This window comes from Coregonus lavaretus (assembly GCF_964263955.1).
Source record: "Coregonus lavaretus genome assembly, chromosome: 13".
Taxonomy (NCBI): Eukaryota; Metazoa; Chordata; class Actinopteri; order Salmoniformes; family Salmonidae; genus Coregonus; species Coregonus lavaretus.
The window spans coordinates 9,752,242-9,769,039 of NC_140000.1; the positions used below are offsets into that span (position 1 = coordinate 9,752,242).

At 46.1% G+C, this 16,798-nt stretch overlaps 1 protein-coding gene across 1 annotated transcript in view; it reads right to left on the bottom strand.

The window, feature by feature from the left end:
* LOC311139351 (uncharacterized protein) overlaps nucleotides 1-16,798 on the bottom strand; it is a gene marked incomplete at both ends in the record, with an annotated part of 30,538 nt that overhangs the window by 9,288 nt on the left and 4,452 nt on the right. The window lies entirely within an intron of this gene.

Consider the following 16,798-nt stretch of genomic DNA (forward strand, 5'->3'; position numbering starts at 1 on the left):
GGAGAGGACATTCCAACACGTTGCCTCCTCCTGTCTGTCTGCGCTGCCTGACTCCTCTACAAGGCTCTCAGCTGACTGAGAAGCTGTTAGCACCTGCTTCCACCTGCTTGCCGCCACACCATTTACACCTATTCCATCTGGATAAATAAAGAGTTTCAGAGATTAAAGCTGACAGATCTGTCTGACCCCATAATGACCCTGTTAGTGTTTCCTGTAGTGTGAACTTTGACCCCCTGGCCTCCAACCAGTATGAGTGTCTCCCAGGCTGACCTTGTGGGGCTGACACAGCTGAGGTGTGAGACACACAGTTAGTCAGCCAGCCAGACTGGATCTCTCTGTCTCTTTCTCTCTATGGGGCACAGAGCGTGTCCCAGGTTTCCTCTGTGTGGCTAAAAGACACAAACACACATAGACATGTACTAATACACACACACATAAACACACATCCCATATGAATACGGCATCACACACACATGCACACATCAGATCAGATAAGCGTCTTATTCTGAGAGGTCATATATTTAAAATCAGGCCAATATCGCTTGAACAACTAGATTTTAGAGCTATTTTTAGTCAGCTACAAGATGCAAGGAAAGCAAACCCACACAACAGCTACTCAACAGACATAATATTTTCTGATGGAGAGCAACTGCTGAAGCAATAACAAGGGAGCACATGACCAGAGCAGAGCGATGAGCCAGCTCTCTCCCCCATACCCAGCTCTCTCCCCCATCCCCAGCTCTCTCCCCCATACCCAGCTCTCTCCCCATCCCCAGCTCTCTCCTCCATCCCCAGCTCTCTCCCCCATACCCAGCCCAGCTCTCTCCCCCATACCCAGCCCAGCTCCCTCCCCCATCCCCAGCTCTCTCCCCCATCCCCAGCTCTCTCCTCCATACCCAGTTCTCTCCCCCATACCCAGCTCTCTCCCCATACCCAGCCCAGCTCTCTCCCACATACCCAGCCCAGCTCTCGCCCCCATCCCCAGCTCTCTCCTCCATCCCCAGCTCTCTCCCCCATCCCCAGCCCAGCTCTCTCCCCCATACCCAGTCCAGCTCTCTCCCCCATCCCCAGCTCTCTCCCCATACCCAGCCCAGCTCTCTCCCCCATACCCAGCCCAGCTCTCTCCCCCATCCCCAGCTCTCTCCTCCATCCCCAGCTCTCTCCCCCATCCCCAGCCCAGCTCTCTCCTCCATCCCCAGCCCAACTCTCTCCCCCATCCCCAGCTCTCTCCCCCATACCCAGCCCAGCTCTCTCCCCCACCCCCAGCTCTCTCCTCCATCCCCAGCTCTCTCCCCCATCCCCAGCTCTCTCCCCCATCCCCAGCTCTTTCCCCCATACCCAGCCCAGCTCTCTCCCCCAGCCCAGCTCCCCTCCCCCATACCCAGCCCAGCCCCCTCCCCATCCCCAGCTCTCTCCCCCATACCCAGCTCTCTCCCCCATACCCAGCCCAGCCCTCTCCCCCATCTCCAGCCCAGCTCTCTCCCCCATACCCAGCCCAGCCCTCTCCCCCATCTCCAGCCCAGCTCTCTCCCCCATACCCAGCCCAGCTCTCTCCCCCATACCCAGCCCAGCTCTCTCCTCCATACCCAGCCCAGCGCTCTCCCCATCCCCAACCCAGCTCTCTCCCCCATACCCAGCTCAGCTCTCTCCCCCATACCCAGCGCTCTCCCCCATACCCAGCCCAGCTCTCTCCCCCATACCCAGCCCGCGCTCTCCCCATCCCCAACCCAGCTCTCTCCCCCATACCCAGCTCAGCGCTCTCCCCCATACCCAGCCCAGCGCTCTCCCCCATACCCAGCCCAGCGCTCTCCCCCATACCCAGCTCAGCGCTCTCCCCCATACCCAGCCCAGCGCTCTCCCCCATACCCAGCCCAGCGCTCTCCCCCATACCCAGCTCAGCTCTCTCCCCCATACCCAGCGCTCTCCCCATCCCCAACCCAGCACTCTACCCCAGCCGCAGCTCCAGCTCTCTACCCCAGCCCCAGCTTCCGCAATAGGGAGGGATCGAGGATATCCCTCACCGGAACCCAGCACTGCTCCTCCGGACCGTACCCGTCCCACGAGGTACTGAAGGCCCCCCACCCGTCGCCTCGAATCCAGGATAGAACGGACAGAGTACGCCGGGGCCCCCTCGATGTCCAGAGGGGACGGAGGAACCTCCCGCACCTCAGACTCCTGGAGCGGAGGAGTGGCGGAGAGAGTTCTGGGCATATTCTGCCCATGGCAAGAACACCGACCACTCCCCCGGCTGGTCCTGGCAGTCGGACCGCAGGAACCTACCCACCTCCTGATTCACCCGTTCCACCTGCCCATTACTCTCGGGATGAAACCCAGAGGTCAGGCTGACCGAGACCCCCAGACGTTCCATGAATGCCTTCCAGACCCTGGATGTAAACTGGGGACCCCGGTCAGACACTATGTCCTCTGGCACCCCTTAGTGCCGGAAGACGTGAGTAAAAAGGGCCTCCACAGTCTGCAGGGCCGTGGGGAGACCGGGCAGAGGAATGAGGTGGCAGGCTTTTGAAAAGTGGTCCACAATGACCAGGATGGTGGTGTTACCCTGAGAGAGGGGAAGATCAGTGAGAAAGTCAATACACAGGTGGGACCATGGCCGTTGTGGAACTGGTAAGGGCTGTAACTTACCCGCTGGGAGGTGCCTAGGTGCCTTACTCTGGGCGCACACCGAGCAGGAGGAGACATACACCCTCACGTCCTTAGCCAAGGTAGGCCACCATTACTTTCCAGTCAGGCAGCGCACTGTACGACCGATACCTGGGAGACCAGAGAAGGGGGATGTGTGTGCCCAATAGATCAGACGGTCACGGACAAGAGAAGGCACGTACTGCAGCCCAGCTGGACACTGAGGTGGAGATGGCTCTGTGCGTAACGCACGCTCTATGTTCGCGTCCATTGCCCATACTACTGGCACCACAATGCAGGAGGCGGGAGTAAGGGGGTGTTGTCTATGGGCCTCTCCTCTGTGTCGTACAGCCGTGACAGTGCGTCTGCCTTCACATTCTTCGTACCCGGGATGTAAGATAGTGTCAAATCAAACCGGGTGAAGAATAGGGCCCACCTGGCCTGGCGAGGGTTCAGCCTCCTCACTGCCCGGCTGTACTCCAGGTTACGGTGGTCCATCCAGACGAGGAAAGGGTGTTTTGCACCCTCGAGCCAGTGCCTCGGACAACAGCCAACAGCTCCCGATCACCAATGTTGTAGTTCTGCTCCGCCGGGCTGAGCTTCTTGGAGAAGAAGGCACAGGGGTGGCGCTTGGGTGGCATGCCTGAGCGTTGAGATAGGACAGTGCCTATCCCTGCCTCGGACGCATCCACCTCCACTATGAACGGTAATGATGGATCGGGATGGGCCAGTACCCATGAGGTGAACAGAACCCTCAGGTTACTGAAGACCCTGTCAGCCTCAGAAGACCAGCGGAGCCGGGACGGCCCACCCTTCAACAGAGATGTGATGGGAGCTGCGACCTTGCCAAAGCCCCGGATAAACCTCTGATAGTATTTGGCAAATCCAATAAAGCGCTGCACCTCCTTAACCGTGGTTGGAGTCAGCCAATCACGCACGGCTGAAATGCAATCTCCCTCCATCTCCACACCTGAGGTGGTAATGCGGTATCTGAGGAAGGAGACGGACTGTTGGAAAAACAGACACTTTTCTGCCTTGGCAGCCCTTTGCAAACCAGGGACACATGCTCGGCGCGCGTAGCGCAATACACCAGAATGTAATTGATGTAGACCACTACACCGTGACCCAGCATGTCCCGAGACACCTCATTCACAAAGGACTGGAAGACAGATGGAGCATTCATCAAAACGTAAGGCATCACCAGGTATTCGTAATGCCCCGTGGTTGTGCTGAATGCTGAATGCTGTCTTCCACTTGTCCCCCTCTCGGACACGCACCAGGTTGTACGCACTCCAGAGATCAAATTTTGTGAAGAAGCACGCCCCATGCATTGACTCAATCACAGATGGAATGAGGGGTAGAGGATAACTATAACGTATTGTCCCCTTGTTCAGTGCTCGGTAATCAATGCACGGGTGCAGACCTCCGTCTTTCTTCTTCACAAAAAAGAAACTCGAGGAGGCGGGCGAAGTGGAGGGACGTATGAACCCCTGGCGCAGGGACTCGGAGACGTATGTCTCCATCGCCTCCATTTATGCCTGCGACAGGGGATACACATGACTCCTGGGAGGCACAGCGTCTACCCGGAGGTTTATTGTGCAATCCCCCGCCCGATGAGGTGGTAATTTGGTCGCCTGCGTTTTGGAAAACGCGTGCGCCAAATCGAGGTATTCGGGGGGAATGCACACGGTGGAGGTAGTGTCTGGACTTTCCACCGTGGTTGCACATACGGAATCACCTAGACACCTACCCTGACCCTCTCGCGACCACCCCGTGAGAACCCTCTGCGGCCATGAAAAAGTGGGGTTGTGTAGTGCTAACCAGGGAAGACCTAACACAACAGGGAAATCAGGAGACTCAATAATAAAAAAGGTGACTTGCTCTCTATGGGTCTCATGCGTAACCATAGTGACTGGTGCTGTAACTTCCCTAACGAACCCATCATCTCGGGATCCGGGTTGGGAGGGGGTGGACGTCCTCTAGCAGCCATTAGATTGTCCAACCGGATGGCCATGTCCACCAGTTGAATGAAGTACAACGGAGGGTCCCGGCAGGCTAGCTCCCTTCGGACGTCCTGTAGATGATACCGGAAGTGGTCGATGAGCGCCCGCTCGTTCCACCCGGACCCAGCCGCTAGAGTACGAAACTCCAGGGCGGTCCTCGTCCCCTGCCTCAGACCGCGTTGTCCCACTCCAGGGCTTTCCCCCGAGAGGCAGGAGACGAGGGCGGACACCTTCTCCCGCTCCGATGGAGCCGGGCTGATGCTCGAGAGGTATAACTCAGCTGGTCCCGAAAGATCGGGTCCTCTCCTCTCCAGGCGTTGGACAACCTTGAGAATCCGATCCATCGCTTCTCCCAAACTGGCTAGCATCGTCGAATGCTCCCGGACCTGTGCCACGACTCCGGGCATGTGCTCCTCTCCTGCTGACTCCATGTCTTGGGTGTGTGATTCTGTGATGAGGTGATGTTGAAGGAGTCAGGCGCAGGAGGGTAAATCACAGAATGACAGGCTTTATTCCGCAACCACAGAGTTACGCAGTAACGCGTCAAAACACTCCAGTGCGCAAAACAGGCGCACTGGAAAACACAAGGCACACAGGAAAATATCCTGGCGATACAAAATACAAGGAGTTCCACTGAAACAATCACACACAAAGACAAGGGGGCAGAGGGAACACTTATACAGGTACTGATGAGGGGATATGAACCAGGTGTGTGTAATAAACAAGACAAAACAAATGGAAAAATGAGATGAGGAGCGGCAGTGGCTAGAAGGCCGGTGACGACGAACGCAGAAGCATGCCCGAACAAGGAGAGGTGGCAGGTAAGTCATGACAGGTATTTTCAAATGCCAGGCATGTTACTAATCATGTCATTGCTACATTAGATGGACATACTATAGAGCAAGTCAAATATTTGGGAGTGTGGGTGGATGATAAGCTGCGCTTCACTGTTCATGTGGAGAACTTGATAAGGAAGCTCAAGCTGAGAATAGGTTTTTATTACCGGCATAAGGCTTGTCTTTCACTGGAGGCCAGGAAGGAGCTGGTACGATCTACATTACTGGCGGTTTTAGATTTTAATGATGTTATAGAGTACCAGTCAAAAGTTTGGACACCCCTACTCATTCAAGGGTTTTTCTTTATTTTTACTATTTTCCACATTATATAATAATAGTGAAGACATCAAAACTATGAAATAACACATATGGAATCATGTAGTAACCAAAAAACTGTTAAACAAATCAAAATATATTTTACATTTGAGATTCTTCAAAGTAGCCACCCTTTGCCTTGATGACAGCTTTGCACACTCTTGGCATTCTCTCAACCAGCTTCATGAGGTAGTCACCTGGAATGCATTTCATAGTTTTGATGTCTTCACTATTATTCTACAATGTAGAAAATAGTAAAAATAAAGAAAAACCCATTGAATGAATATGTGTTTCCAAACTTTTGACAGGTACTGTTTACAGTGCCGAGCAAAAGTATTCACCCCCCTTGGCGTTTTTCCTATTTTGTTGCATTACAACCTGTAATTTAAATGGATTTTTATTTGGATTTCATGTAATGGACATACACAAAATAGTCCAAATTGGTGAAGTGAAATGAAAACAATAACTTATTCTAAAAAATAAATAACGGAAAAGTGGTGCGTGCATATGTATTCACCCCCTTTGCTATGAAGCCCCTAAATAAGATCTGGTGCAACCAATTACGTTCTGTGTGCAATCTAAGTGTCACATGATCTGTCACATGATCTCAGTACATATACACCTGTTCTGAAAGGTCCCAGAGTCTGCAACACCACTAAGCAAGGGGCACCACCAAGCAAGCGACACCATGAAGACCAAGGAGCTCTCCAAACAGGTCAGGGACAAAGTTGTGGAGAACAGATCAGGGTTGGGTTATAAAAAAATATCCCAAACTTTGAACATCCCACAGAGAACCGTTAAATCATTATTAAAAAATGGAAAGAATATGGCACCACAACAAACCTGCCAAGAGAGGGCCGCCCACCAAAACTCATGGACAAGGCAAGGAGGGCATTAATCAGAGAGGCAACAAAGAGACCAAAGATAACCCTGAAGGAGCTGCAAAGCTCCACAGCGGCGATTGGAGTATCTGTCCATAGGACCACTTTAAGCTGTACACTCCACAGAGCTGGGCTTTATGGAAGAGTGGCCAGAAAAAAGCCATTGCTTAAAGAAATAAATAAGCAAACACATTTGGTGTTTTTGGTCATCAAGGAAAACGCTATGTCTGGCGCAAACACCTCTCATCACCCCGAGAACATAAAAACGCTCAAGTTTTCTGTTTTTTTGTCTTATTTCTTGTTTGTTTCACAATAAAAAGTATTTTGCATCTTCAAAGGGGTAGGCATGTTGTGTAAATCAAATGATACAAACCCCCAAAAAATCCATTTAAATTCCAGGTTGTAAGGCACAAAATAGGAAAAATGCCAAGGGGGGTGAATACTTTCGCAAGCCACTGTATATGCAGGCCTCAACCACTACCCTGAGAGCACTTGATTCAGTATATCATGTGGCCCTCAGGTTCATAACCAATCAAAAACGTCTAACACATCATTGTGATCTCTACAGCGCCGTTGGCTGGTCGTCATTGACCTTGCATAGTCTTAAACACTGGTATACACTGATTTATAAGGCCATACTGGGTAAAATGCCACTTTATCTCTGTTATTTTTTAATCAGGTCAGTAAATAAATATCAATTACGGTCCCATTCTCATTTGCTTTTAACAGTACCAGCAATTAGAACAGGTCATGTTAGAAATAGTTTTGGTAACTCAGCTCCGTGGTCCTGGAACTCTCTTCTGAACATTTTAAAATGTGATGATCTAGTCACGTTGGTGAAGTTTAAACACTTGGTCGATGTAAATATCATAGAAGAGTGTAATTGTCTTTAGGACAGCTGCTTTTTAGTTGTGACATTTGTGTTTCTTTACGTAATTTGAGTTTCTAGATAGATATCCCCCTGCGGCCAAGACCCAGCCACTCTGGAGAGAGAGAGGGAGAGGCAGCAAAGGGGATGAAGAGGAGAGGAGGAAGAGAGGAGGAAAAGAAGAGGAGCGACAGAGCAGGGCGGCCGTGCCAAATCAACGACCACAGATCTGCAGCGGCTTCCCGTCAGCTCGGACTCCGACGGCGACCTGACAACCTCGCTGACATTTCAGAGGCCCCGCTGCAAACGAACAATGCAGAGCTGGATAGGAACGAGGGGTCTCTGTGCTGGTTGGCTGGTGCTGGTGGTGACAGCTGCGGTGAGGCTAGTTGATATGGTGGGAGGCAAGCTGAACTTCTAGCGGGGCCAGTGTGTGAGAGAGTTGGGCCGGGAAACAGCTGAGCACCAGAGCTCCAGATGGTACAGAGAGAGAGTATGGGGAGGCTGCGGGCGATAGGATAAACGGGTAAAAGCATAAAAGCCAGTCTGTCACACACACACACAGAGATGCGGATGGATGGCCTGTTCCTGAAAAAATTTATTCCCCCTGCCCCACCCTCCAATGGTACATGCACCTGTCATGAGAGGGTACGCCATGCTTCATTACTCTAGCTTAGTCATTAAACCCACCACCTGTAGGACCCTGCATGGGTTACCATGACTTATAGCATTAAACCCACCAACTGTAGGACCCTGCATGGGTTACCATGACTTATAGCATTAAACCCACCACCTGTAGGACCCAGCAAAGGTTACCATGACTTATAACATTAAACCCACCACCTGTAGGACCCTGCATGGGTTACCATGACTTATAGCATTAAACCCACCACCTGTAGGACCCTGCATGGGTTACCATGACTTATAGCATTAAACCCACCACCTGTAGGACCCAGCAAAGGTTACCATGACTGACAGCCTGGGCTAAGAACTAAGCAGTGGTCACCAACCCACAGCGGGTGCAGGGTTTTTCTCCAGCCCTACACTAACCTGATTCATCTGATTCAACGAATAAAGGCCTGTATGATCGGGTGATAAGTGGGGAAAGGTGTGGTCTGTCTGGAGCTTAATGGCACAGGTGGTAGTGCCTTCACTCTACCGAAGGGTTGCTGGTTCAAGTCCCACTTTATTTGTTCCCCCTCAAAATCAGTTAGTATACCCAATTGATTCTTCAAAGCAAATGTAAAGCACAGTGCTCTGTAATATATTGCCTGTCATTGAGATAGCTCTTTCTTTTATCAGTTGTTAGTGGTAATGATATAGACAATAGCAGTGTTGCTCACAGTGAACGGACCCACACACACACTGGTCATTTGACCCAATAATTCTCAAGTGTAATTTTTTATGACATTTTCTCTTGGATCACTGAGATTAGGATCTGTACTTATCTATGTTTTTTCTATTAGATATTATGCATATTACCACAATTTCCACAACTACCAACACAAAAAGTATCATTACTGCAACAGACCAAAAAAGTAATAAACAAATCCATTTCTAATATTTTTTTACACTGCTCCCCTAATGAAAATACCTGAGTTAAACATAACACTGACAATATAAATATTTTAAATGTAATTACAATTTATTTAGTAATTTCTCATTACTGTAACACATAACCTTTTTATATTGTATTTATGTACACATATTTGGATAAAGAACAACAGATTAAGCCAAAATTGCAAAAGTATACATTTATACCTTACTTAATTAAATAACTGTTTTTTTTGTACAAAAAGTTTATACAATAGGTTTAAGGAGTGGTCCTAGTAAATAAATAAAGTTACCAGCACATGGTGTCAGCTATTTTTATTTAGTATTCTTTTGAATTTAACAACATTAATTGGGGGATTTAGAGTACTACACTGAACAAAAATATAAACGCAACATGTAAAGTGTTGGTCCCATGTTCCATGAGCTGAAATAAAAGATCCCAGAAATATTTCATATGCACAAAAAGCTTATTTCTCTCAAATTTTGTGCACGAATTTGTTTAGATTCCTGTTAGTGAGCATTTCTCCTTTGCCAAGATAATCCATCCACCTGACTGGTATAGCATATCAAGAAGCTGATGAAACAGCATGATCATAACACAGGTGCACCTTGTGCTGGGGACAATAAAAGGCCACTCTAAAATGTGCAGTTTTGTCACACAACACAATGCCACAGATGTCTCAACTTTTGAGGGAGCGTGCAATTGGCATTGGCATGCTGACTGCAGGAATGTCCACCAGAGCTGTTGCCAGAGAACTGAATGTTAATTTCTCTACAATAAGCCGCCTCCAACGTCATTTTAGAGAATTTGGCAGTACGTCCAACTGGCCTCACAACTGCAAACCACCTGTATGGCGTCGTTTGCTGATGTCAACATTGTGAACAGATTTCCCCATGGTAGCGGTGGGGTTACAGTGAGGGAAAAAAGTATTTGATCCCCTGCTGATTTTGTACGTTTGCCCACTGACAAAGAAATGATCAGTCTATAATGTTAATGGTAGGTTTATTTGAACAGTGAGAGACAGAATAACAACAAAAAAATCCAGAAAAACGCATGTCAAAAATGTTATAAATTGATTTGCATTTTAATGAGGGAAATAAGTATTTGACCCCCTCTCAATCAGAAAGATTTCTGGCTCCCAGGTGTCTTTTATACAGGTAACGAGCTGAGATTAGGAGCACACTCTTAAAGGGAGTGCTCCTAATCTCAGCTTGTTACCTGTATAAAAGACACCTGTCCATAGAAGCAATCAATCAATCAGATTCCAAACTCTCCACCTTGACCAAGACCAAAGAGCTCTCCAAGGATGTCAGGGACAAGATTGTAGACCTACACAAGGCTGGAATGGGCTACAAGACCATCGCCAAGCAGCTTGGTTAGAAGGTGACAACAGTTGGTGCGATTATTCGCAAATGGAAGAAACACAAAATAACTGTCAATCTCCCTCGGCCTGGGGCTCCATGCAAGATCTCACCTCGTGGAGTTGCATTGATCATGAGAACGGTGAGGAATCAGCCCAGAACTACACGAGAGGATCTTGTCAATGATCTCAAGGCAGCCGGGACCATAGTCACCAAGAAAACAATTGGTAACACACAACGCCATGAAGGACTAAAATCCTGCAGCGCCCGCAAGGTCCCCCTGCTCAAGAAAGCACATATACAGGCCCGTCTGAAGTTTGCCAATGATCATCTGAATGATTCAGAGGAGAACTGGGTGAAAGTGTTGTGGTCAGATGAGACCAAAATCAAGCTCTTTGGCATCAACTCAACTCGCCGTGTTTGGAGGAGGAGGAATGCTGCCTATGACCAAGAACACCATCCCCACCATCAAACATGGAGGTGGAAACATTATGCTTTGGGGGTGTTTTTCTGGTAAAGGGGACAGGACAACTTCACCGCATCAAAGGGACGATGGACGATGGGACGATGGACGAGAACCTCCTTCCCTCAGCCAGGGCATTGAAAATGGGTCGTGATGGGTATTCCAGCATGACAATGACCCAAAACACACAACCTTAATCCCATAGAAAATCTGTGGAGGGAGCTGAAGGTTCGAGTTGCCAAACGTCAGCCTCAAAACCTTAATGACTTGGAGAAGATCTGCAAAGAGGAGTGGAACAAAATCCCTCCTGAGATGTGTGCAAACCTGGTGGCCAACTACAAGAAACGTCTGACCTCTGTGATTGCCAACAAGGGTTTTGCCACCAAGTACTAAGTCATGTTTTGCAGAGGGGTCAAATACTTATTTCACTCATTAAAATGCAAATCAATTGATAACATTTTTGACATGCGTTTTTCTGGATTTTTTTTGTTGTTATTCTGTCTCTCACTGTTCAAATAAACCTACCATTAAAAGTATAGACTGATCATGTCTTTGTCAGTGGGCAAACGTACAAAATCAGCAGGGGATCAAATACTTTTTTCCCTCACTGTATGGTATGGGCAGGTATAAGCTACAGACAATGAACACAATTGCATTTTATCGATGGCAATTTGAATGCACAGAGATACCGTGACGAGATCCTGAGGCCCATTGTAGTGCCATTCATCTGCCGCCATCACCTCATGTTTCAGCATGATAATGAACGGCCCCATGTCGCAAGGATCTGTACACAATTCCTGAAAGCTGAAAATGTCCCAGTTCTTCCTTGGCCAAAATACTAGCCAGACACGTCACCCATTGAGCATGTTTGGGATGCTCTGGATCGACGTGTACGACAGCATGTTCCAGTTCCCGCCAATATCCAGCAACTTTGCACAGCCATTGAAGAGGAGTGAGACAACATTCCACAGGCCACAATCAACAGCCTGATCAACTCTATGCGGAGATGTGTCACACTGCATGAGGCAAATGGTGGTCACACCAGATACTGACTGGTTTTCTGATCCATGCCCCTACCTTTTTCTTAAGGTATCTGTGACCAACATATGCATATTTGTAATCCCAGTCATGTGAAATCCATAGATTAGGGCCTAATGAATTTATTTAAATTGACTGATTTCCTTATATGAACTGTAACTCCGTAAAATCTTTGAAATTGTTGCATGTTGCATTGATATTTTTGTTCAGCATATACAGTACCTTCAGAAAGTATTCACACCCCTTGACTTTTTCCAGATTTTGTTGTGTTACAGCCTGAATTTTAAATGGATTAAATATCGATTTTTGTGTGACTGGCCTACACACAATACCCCATAATGTCAAAGTGGAATTATGTTTTTCGAAATTTTTACAAATTCATTAAAAATGAAAAGCTGAAATGTCTTGAGTCAATAAGTATTCAACCCCTTTGTTATGGTAAGCCTAAATAAGTTCAGGAGTAAAAATGTGCTTAACAAGTTAAATAAATTGCATGGACTCTGTGTGTGCAATAATAGTATTTAACATTATTTTTTAATGACTACCTCATCTCTGTACCCCACACATACAATTATCTGTAAGGACCCTCAGGCCCCTCAGGGAATTTCAAACACAGATTCAACCACAAAGACCAGGGAGGTTTTCCAATGCCTCCAAAGAAGGGCACCTATTGGTAGATGGGTAAAAATAAAAAAGCAGACATTGAATATCCCTTTGAGCATGGTGAAGTTATTAATTACACTTTGGATGTTGTATTAATACACCCAGTCACTACAAAGATACAGATGTCCTTCCTAACTCAGTTGCCAGAGTGGAATGAAACCGCTCAGGGATTTCACTATGAGGCCAATGGTGACTTTAAAACAGTTACAGAGTTTAATGGTTGTGATAGGAGAAAACTGAGGATGGATCAACAACATTGCAGTTACTCCACAATACTAACCTAATTGATAGAGTGAAAAGAAGGAAGCCTGTACATAATATAAATATTCCAAAATATGCATCCTGTTTGCAACAAGGCACTAAAGTAATACTGCAAAAAATGTGGAAAAGCAATTAACCTTTTGTCCTGAATACTGTGTTATGTTTGGGACAAATCCAATACAACACATTACTGAGCAAAACGCTCCATATTTTCAAGCATGGTGGTGGCTGTGTCATGTTATGGTTATGCTTGTATTCGTTAAGGACTGGGGAGTTTTTCAGGATAAAAAAGAAATGGAATGGTGCTAAGCACAGACACTGGGAGATTAATTAACCTTTCAGCAGGACAATAACCTAAAACACAAGGCCAAATCTACACTGGAGTTGCTTACCAAGAAGACATTGAATGTTCCTGAGTGGCCAAGTTACAGTTTTGACATAAATCTGCTTGAAAATCTATGGTCTACCAATGGTCAACAACCAATTTGACAGAGCTTGAAGAATTTTGAAAAGGATAATGGGCAAATGTTGCACAATCCAGACTCACAGCTGTAATCGCTGCCAAAAGTGATTATAACATGTATTGACTCAGGGGGTTGAATACTTATCTAATAAAGATACTGTATATTAGTGTTTTTATTTTATTTTATTTTACAAATGTTAGAATATTTCTTCCACTTTGACAATACAGAGTATTTTGTGTAGATCGTTGACAAAAAATGACAATTAAATCCATTTGAGAATAAGAACCACATTCTGAAGGCACATAAGTGAATAAATTAACTTAAAGACATCCTCCAGCCATTTTTGAACTTTTACTGTTGAAAAGCGATATCCCAAGCATAAATACAGCTGTGTTACTGCAATGAGACATGTCCACAGACACTGTGTTTTTACGTAATAAATATTATAGTTTAATGTAAATTTCAACGAGTATACAATGTTTATGATTTATGGACAAACTACAGCAACATATTATGTGTTTTATTCAAATAAGTTAGGTTTTTATAAAGTACAATTTTATAAAATGACTTGATATTTGAATCCGGATGCATTTTGGTACAGAGAATTTGGTCTGAAAATGTACAAAATTCAGGTGAAAATGTAAAATGTATTTAAAAGAAGGCACTTTGCCAAAAACTACACGTTAGTCTTATTGATAGTTGATTTTAGCAGATGCATCATGGTTTTGTAACTCCATTTTCTACAGACATTTTAAAACTGGTTTCATGTGAATCCCCCACACACGGGCACTCAGGCTGTATTATTAGAATTGGATTATAGTGCCTATTCAGCCCCCCTTCAGCGATGTGTCAGCAGCCACACACTATACCTACCCTGCAGAGAGAGAGTCTGCCTACAGGTCACACGCACATGCACACATTACACAAACGCACGCGCACACACACGCACACACACACCAGACAGTCAGCTGGTGGAGCCTTCCTTATGCACCAGCTGACATCACATCTGTTTACTCATTTCCTCGACACCAGCCCAGGTAATGCACTGTAAATGATGTGGCTGTATAATCACTATGGTTTTACACTGAGTATACAAAACATTAGGAACACCTGCTCTTTTGATTACATAGACTGACCAGGTGAAAGCTATGAACCCTTATTGATGTCACCTGTTAAATCCACTTCAATCAGTGTAGATGAAGGGGAGGTGACAGGTTAAAGAAGGATTTTTAAGGCTTGAGACAATTGAGACATGTATTGTGCATGTGTGTCATTCAGACGGTGAATGGACAAGACAAAAGATTTTAAGTGCCTTTGAACGGGGTATGGTAGTACGTGCCAGGTGCACCAATTTGAGTGTGTCAAGAACTGCAACGCTGCTGGGTTTTTCACACTCAACAGTTTCCCATGTGTATCAAGAATGGACGACCACCCAAAGGACATCCAGCCAACTTGACACAACTGTGGGAAACATTGGAGTCAACATGTGCCAGCATCCCTGTGGAACGCTTTCGACACCTTGTAGAGTCCATGCCTCAACGAATTGGGCTTTTCTGAGGGCAAAATTAGGAAGGTGTTCTTAATGTTTTGTACACTCAGTGTATATGATCACTATAAATTATGTAGATGTATAATCACCATGTTTTTATATGAGGAGGTAGTACAGTATAGTGATGTGGTATAGGAATCAACACCACTGGTGGTACAGTATAGTGATGTGGTATAGGAATCAACACCACTGGTGGTACAGAATAGTGATGTGGTATACTGTAGGTATCAATACCACTGGTGGTACAGAATAGTGATGTGGTATACTGTAGGTATCAACAGCACTGGTGGTACATAATAGTGATGTGGTATAGGAATCAACACCACTGGTGGTACAGTATAGTGATGTGGTATAGGAATCAACACCACTGGTGGTACAGAATAGTGATGTGGTATACTGTAGGTATCAATACCACTGGTGGTACAGAATAGTGATGTGGTATACTGTAGGTATCAACAGCACTGGTGGTACATAATAGTGATGTGGTATAGGAATCAACACCACTGGTGGTACAGTATAGTGATGTGGTATAGGAATCAACACCACTGGTGGTACAGAATAGTGATGTGGTATACTGTAGGTATCAACACCACTGGTGGTACAGTATAGTGATGTGGTATAGGAATCAACACCACTGGTGGTACAGTATAGTGATGTGGTATAGGAATCAACACCACTGGTGGTACAGAATAGTGATGTGGTATACTGTAGGTATCAATACCACTGGTGGTACAGAATAGTGATGTGGTATACTGTAGGTATCAACAGCACTGGTGGTACATAATAGTGATGTGGTATAGGAATCAACACCACTGGTGGTACAGTATAGTGATGTGGTATAGGAATCAACACCACTGGTGGTACAGAATAGTGATGTGGTATACTGTAGGTATCAATACCACTGGTGGTACAGAATAGTGATGTGGTATAGGAATCAACACCACTGATGGTACAGAATAGTGATGTGGTATACTGTAGGTATCAACAGCACTGGTGGTACAGTATAGTGATGTGGTATAGGAATCAACACCACTGGTGGTACAGAATAGTGATGTGGTATACTGTAGGTATCATCACCACTGGTGGTACAGAATAGTGATGTGGTATAGGAATCAACACCACTGATGGTACAGAATAGTGATGTGGTATACTGTAGGTATCATCACCACTGGTGGTACAGAATAGTGATGTGGTATAGGAATCAACACCACTGATGGTACAGAATAGTGATGTGGTATACTGTAGGTATCAACACCACTGATGGTACAGAATAGTGATGTGGTATACTGTAGGTATCAATACCACTGGTGGTACAGTATAGTGATGTGGTATAGGAATCAACACCACTGGTGGTACAGTATAGTGATGTGGTATACTGTAGGTATCAACACCACTGATGGTACAGAATAGTGATGTGGTATAGGAATCAACACCACTGGTGGTACAGAATAGTGATGTGGTATACTGTAGGTATCAACAGCACTGGTGGTACATAATAGTGATGTGGTATAGGAATCAACACCACTGGTGGTACAGTATAGTGATGTGGTATACTGTAGGTATCAACACCACTGATGGTACATAATAGTGATGTGGTATAGGAATCAACACCGCTGGTGGTACAGTATAGTGATGTGGTATAGGAATCAACACCACTGGTGGTACAGAATAGTGATGTGGTATACTGTAGGTATCAATACCACTGGTGGTACAGAATAGTGATGTGGTATACTGTAGGTATCAACACTACTGGTGGTACAGTATAGTGATGTGGTATACTGTAGGTATCAACAGCACTGGTGGTACAGTATAGTGATGTGATATACTGTAGGTATCAACAGCACTGGTGGTACAGAATAGTGATGTGGTATAGGAATCAACACCACTGGTGGTACAGAATA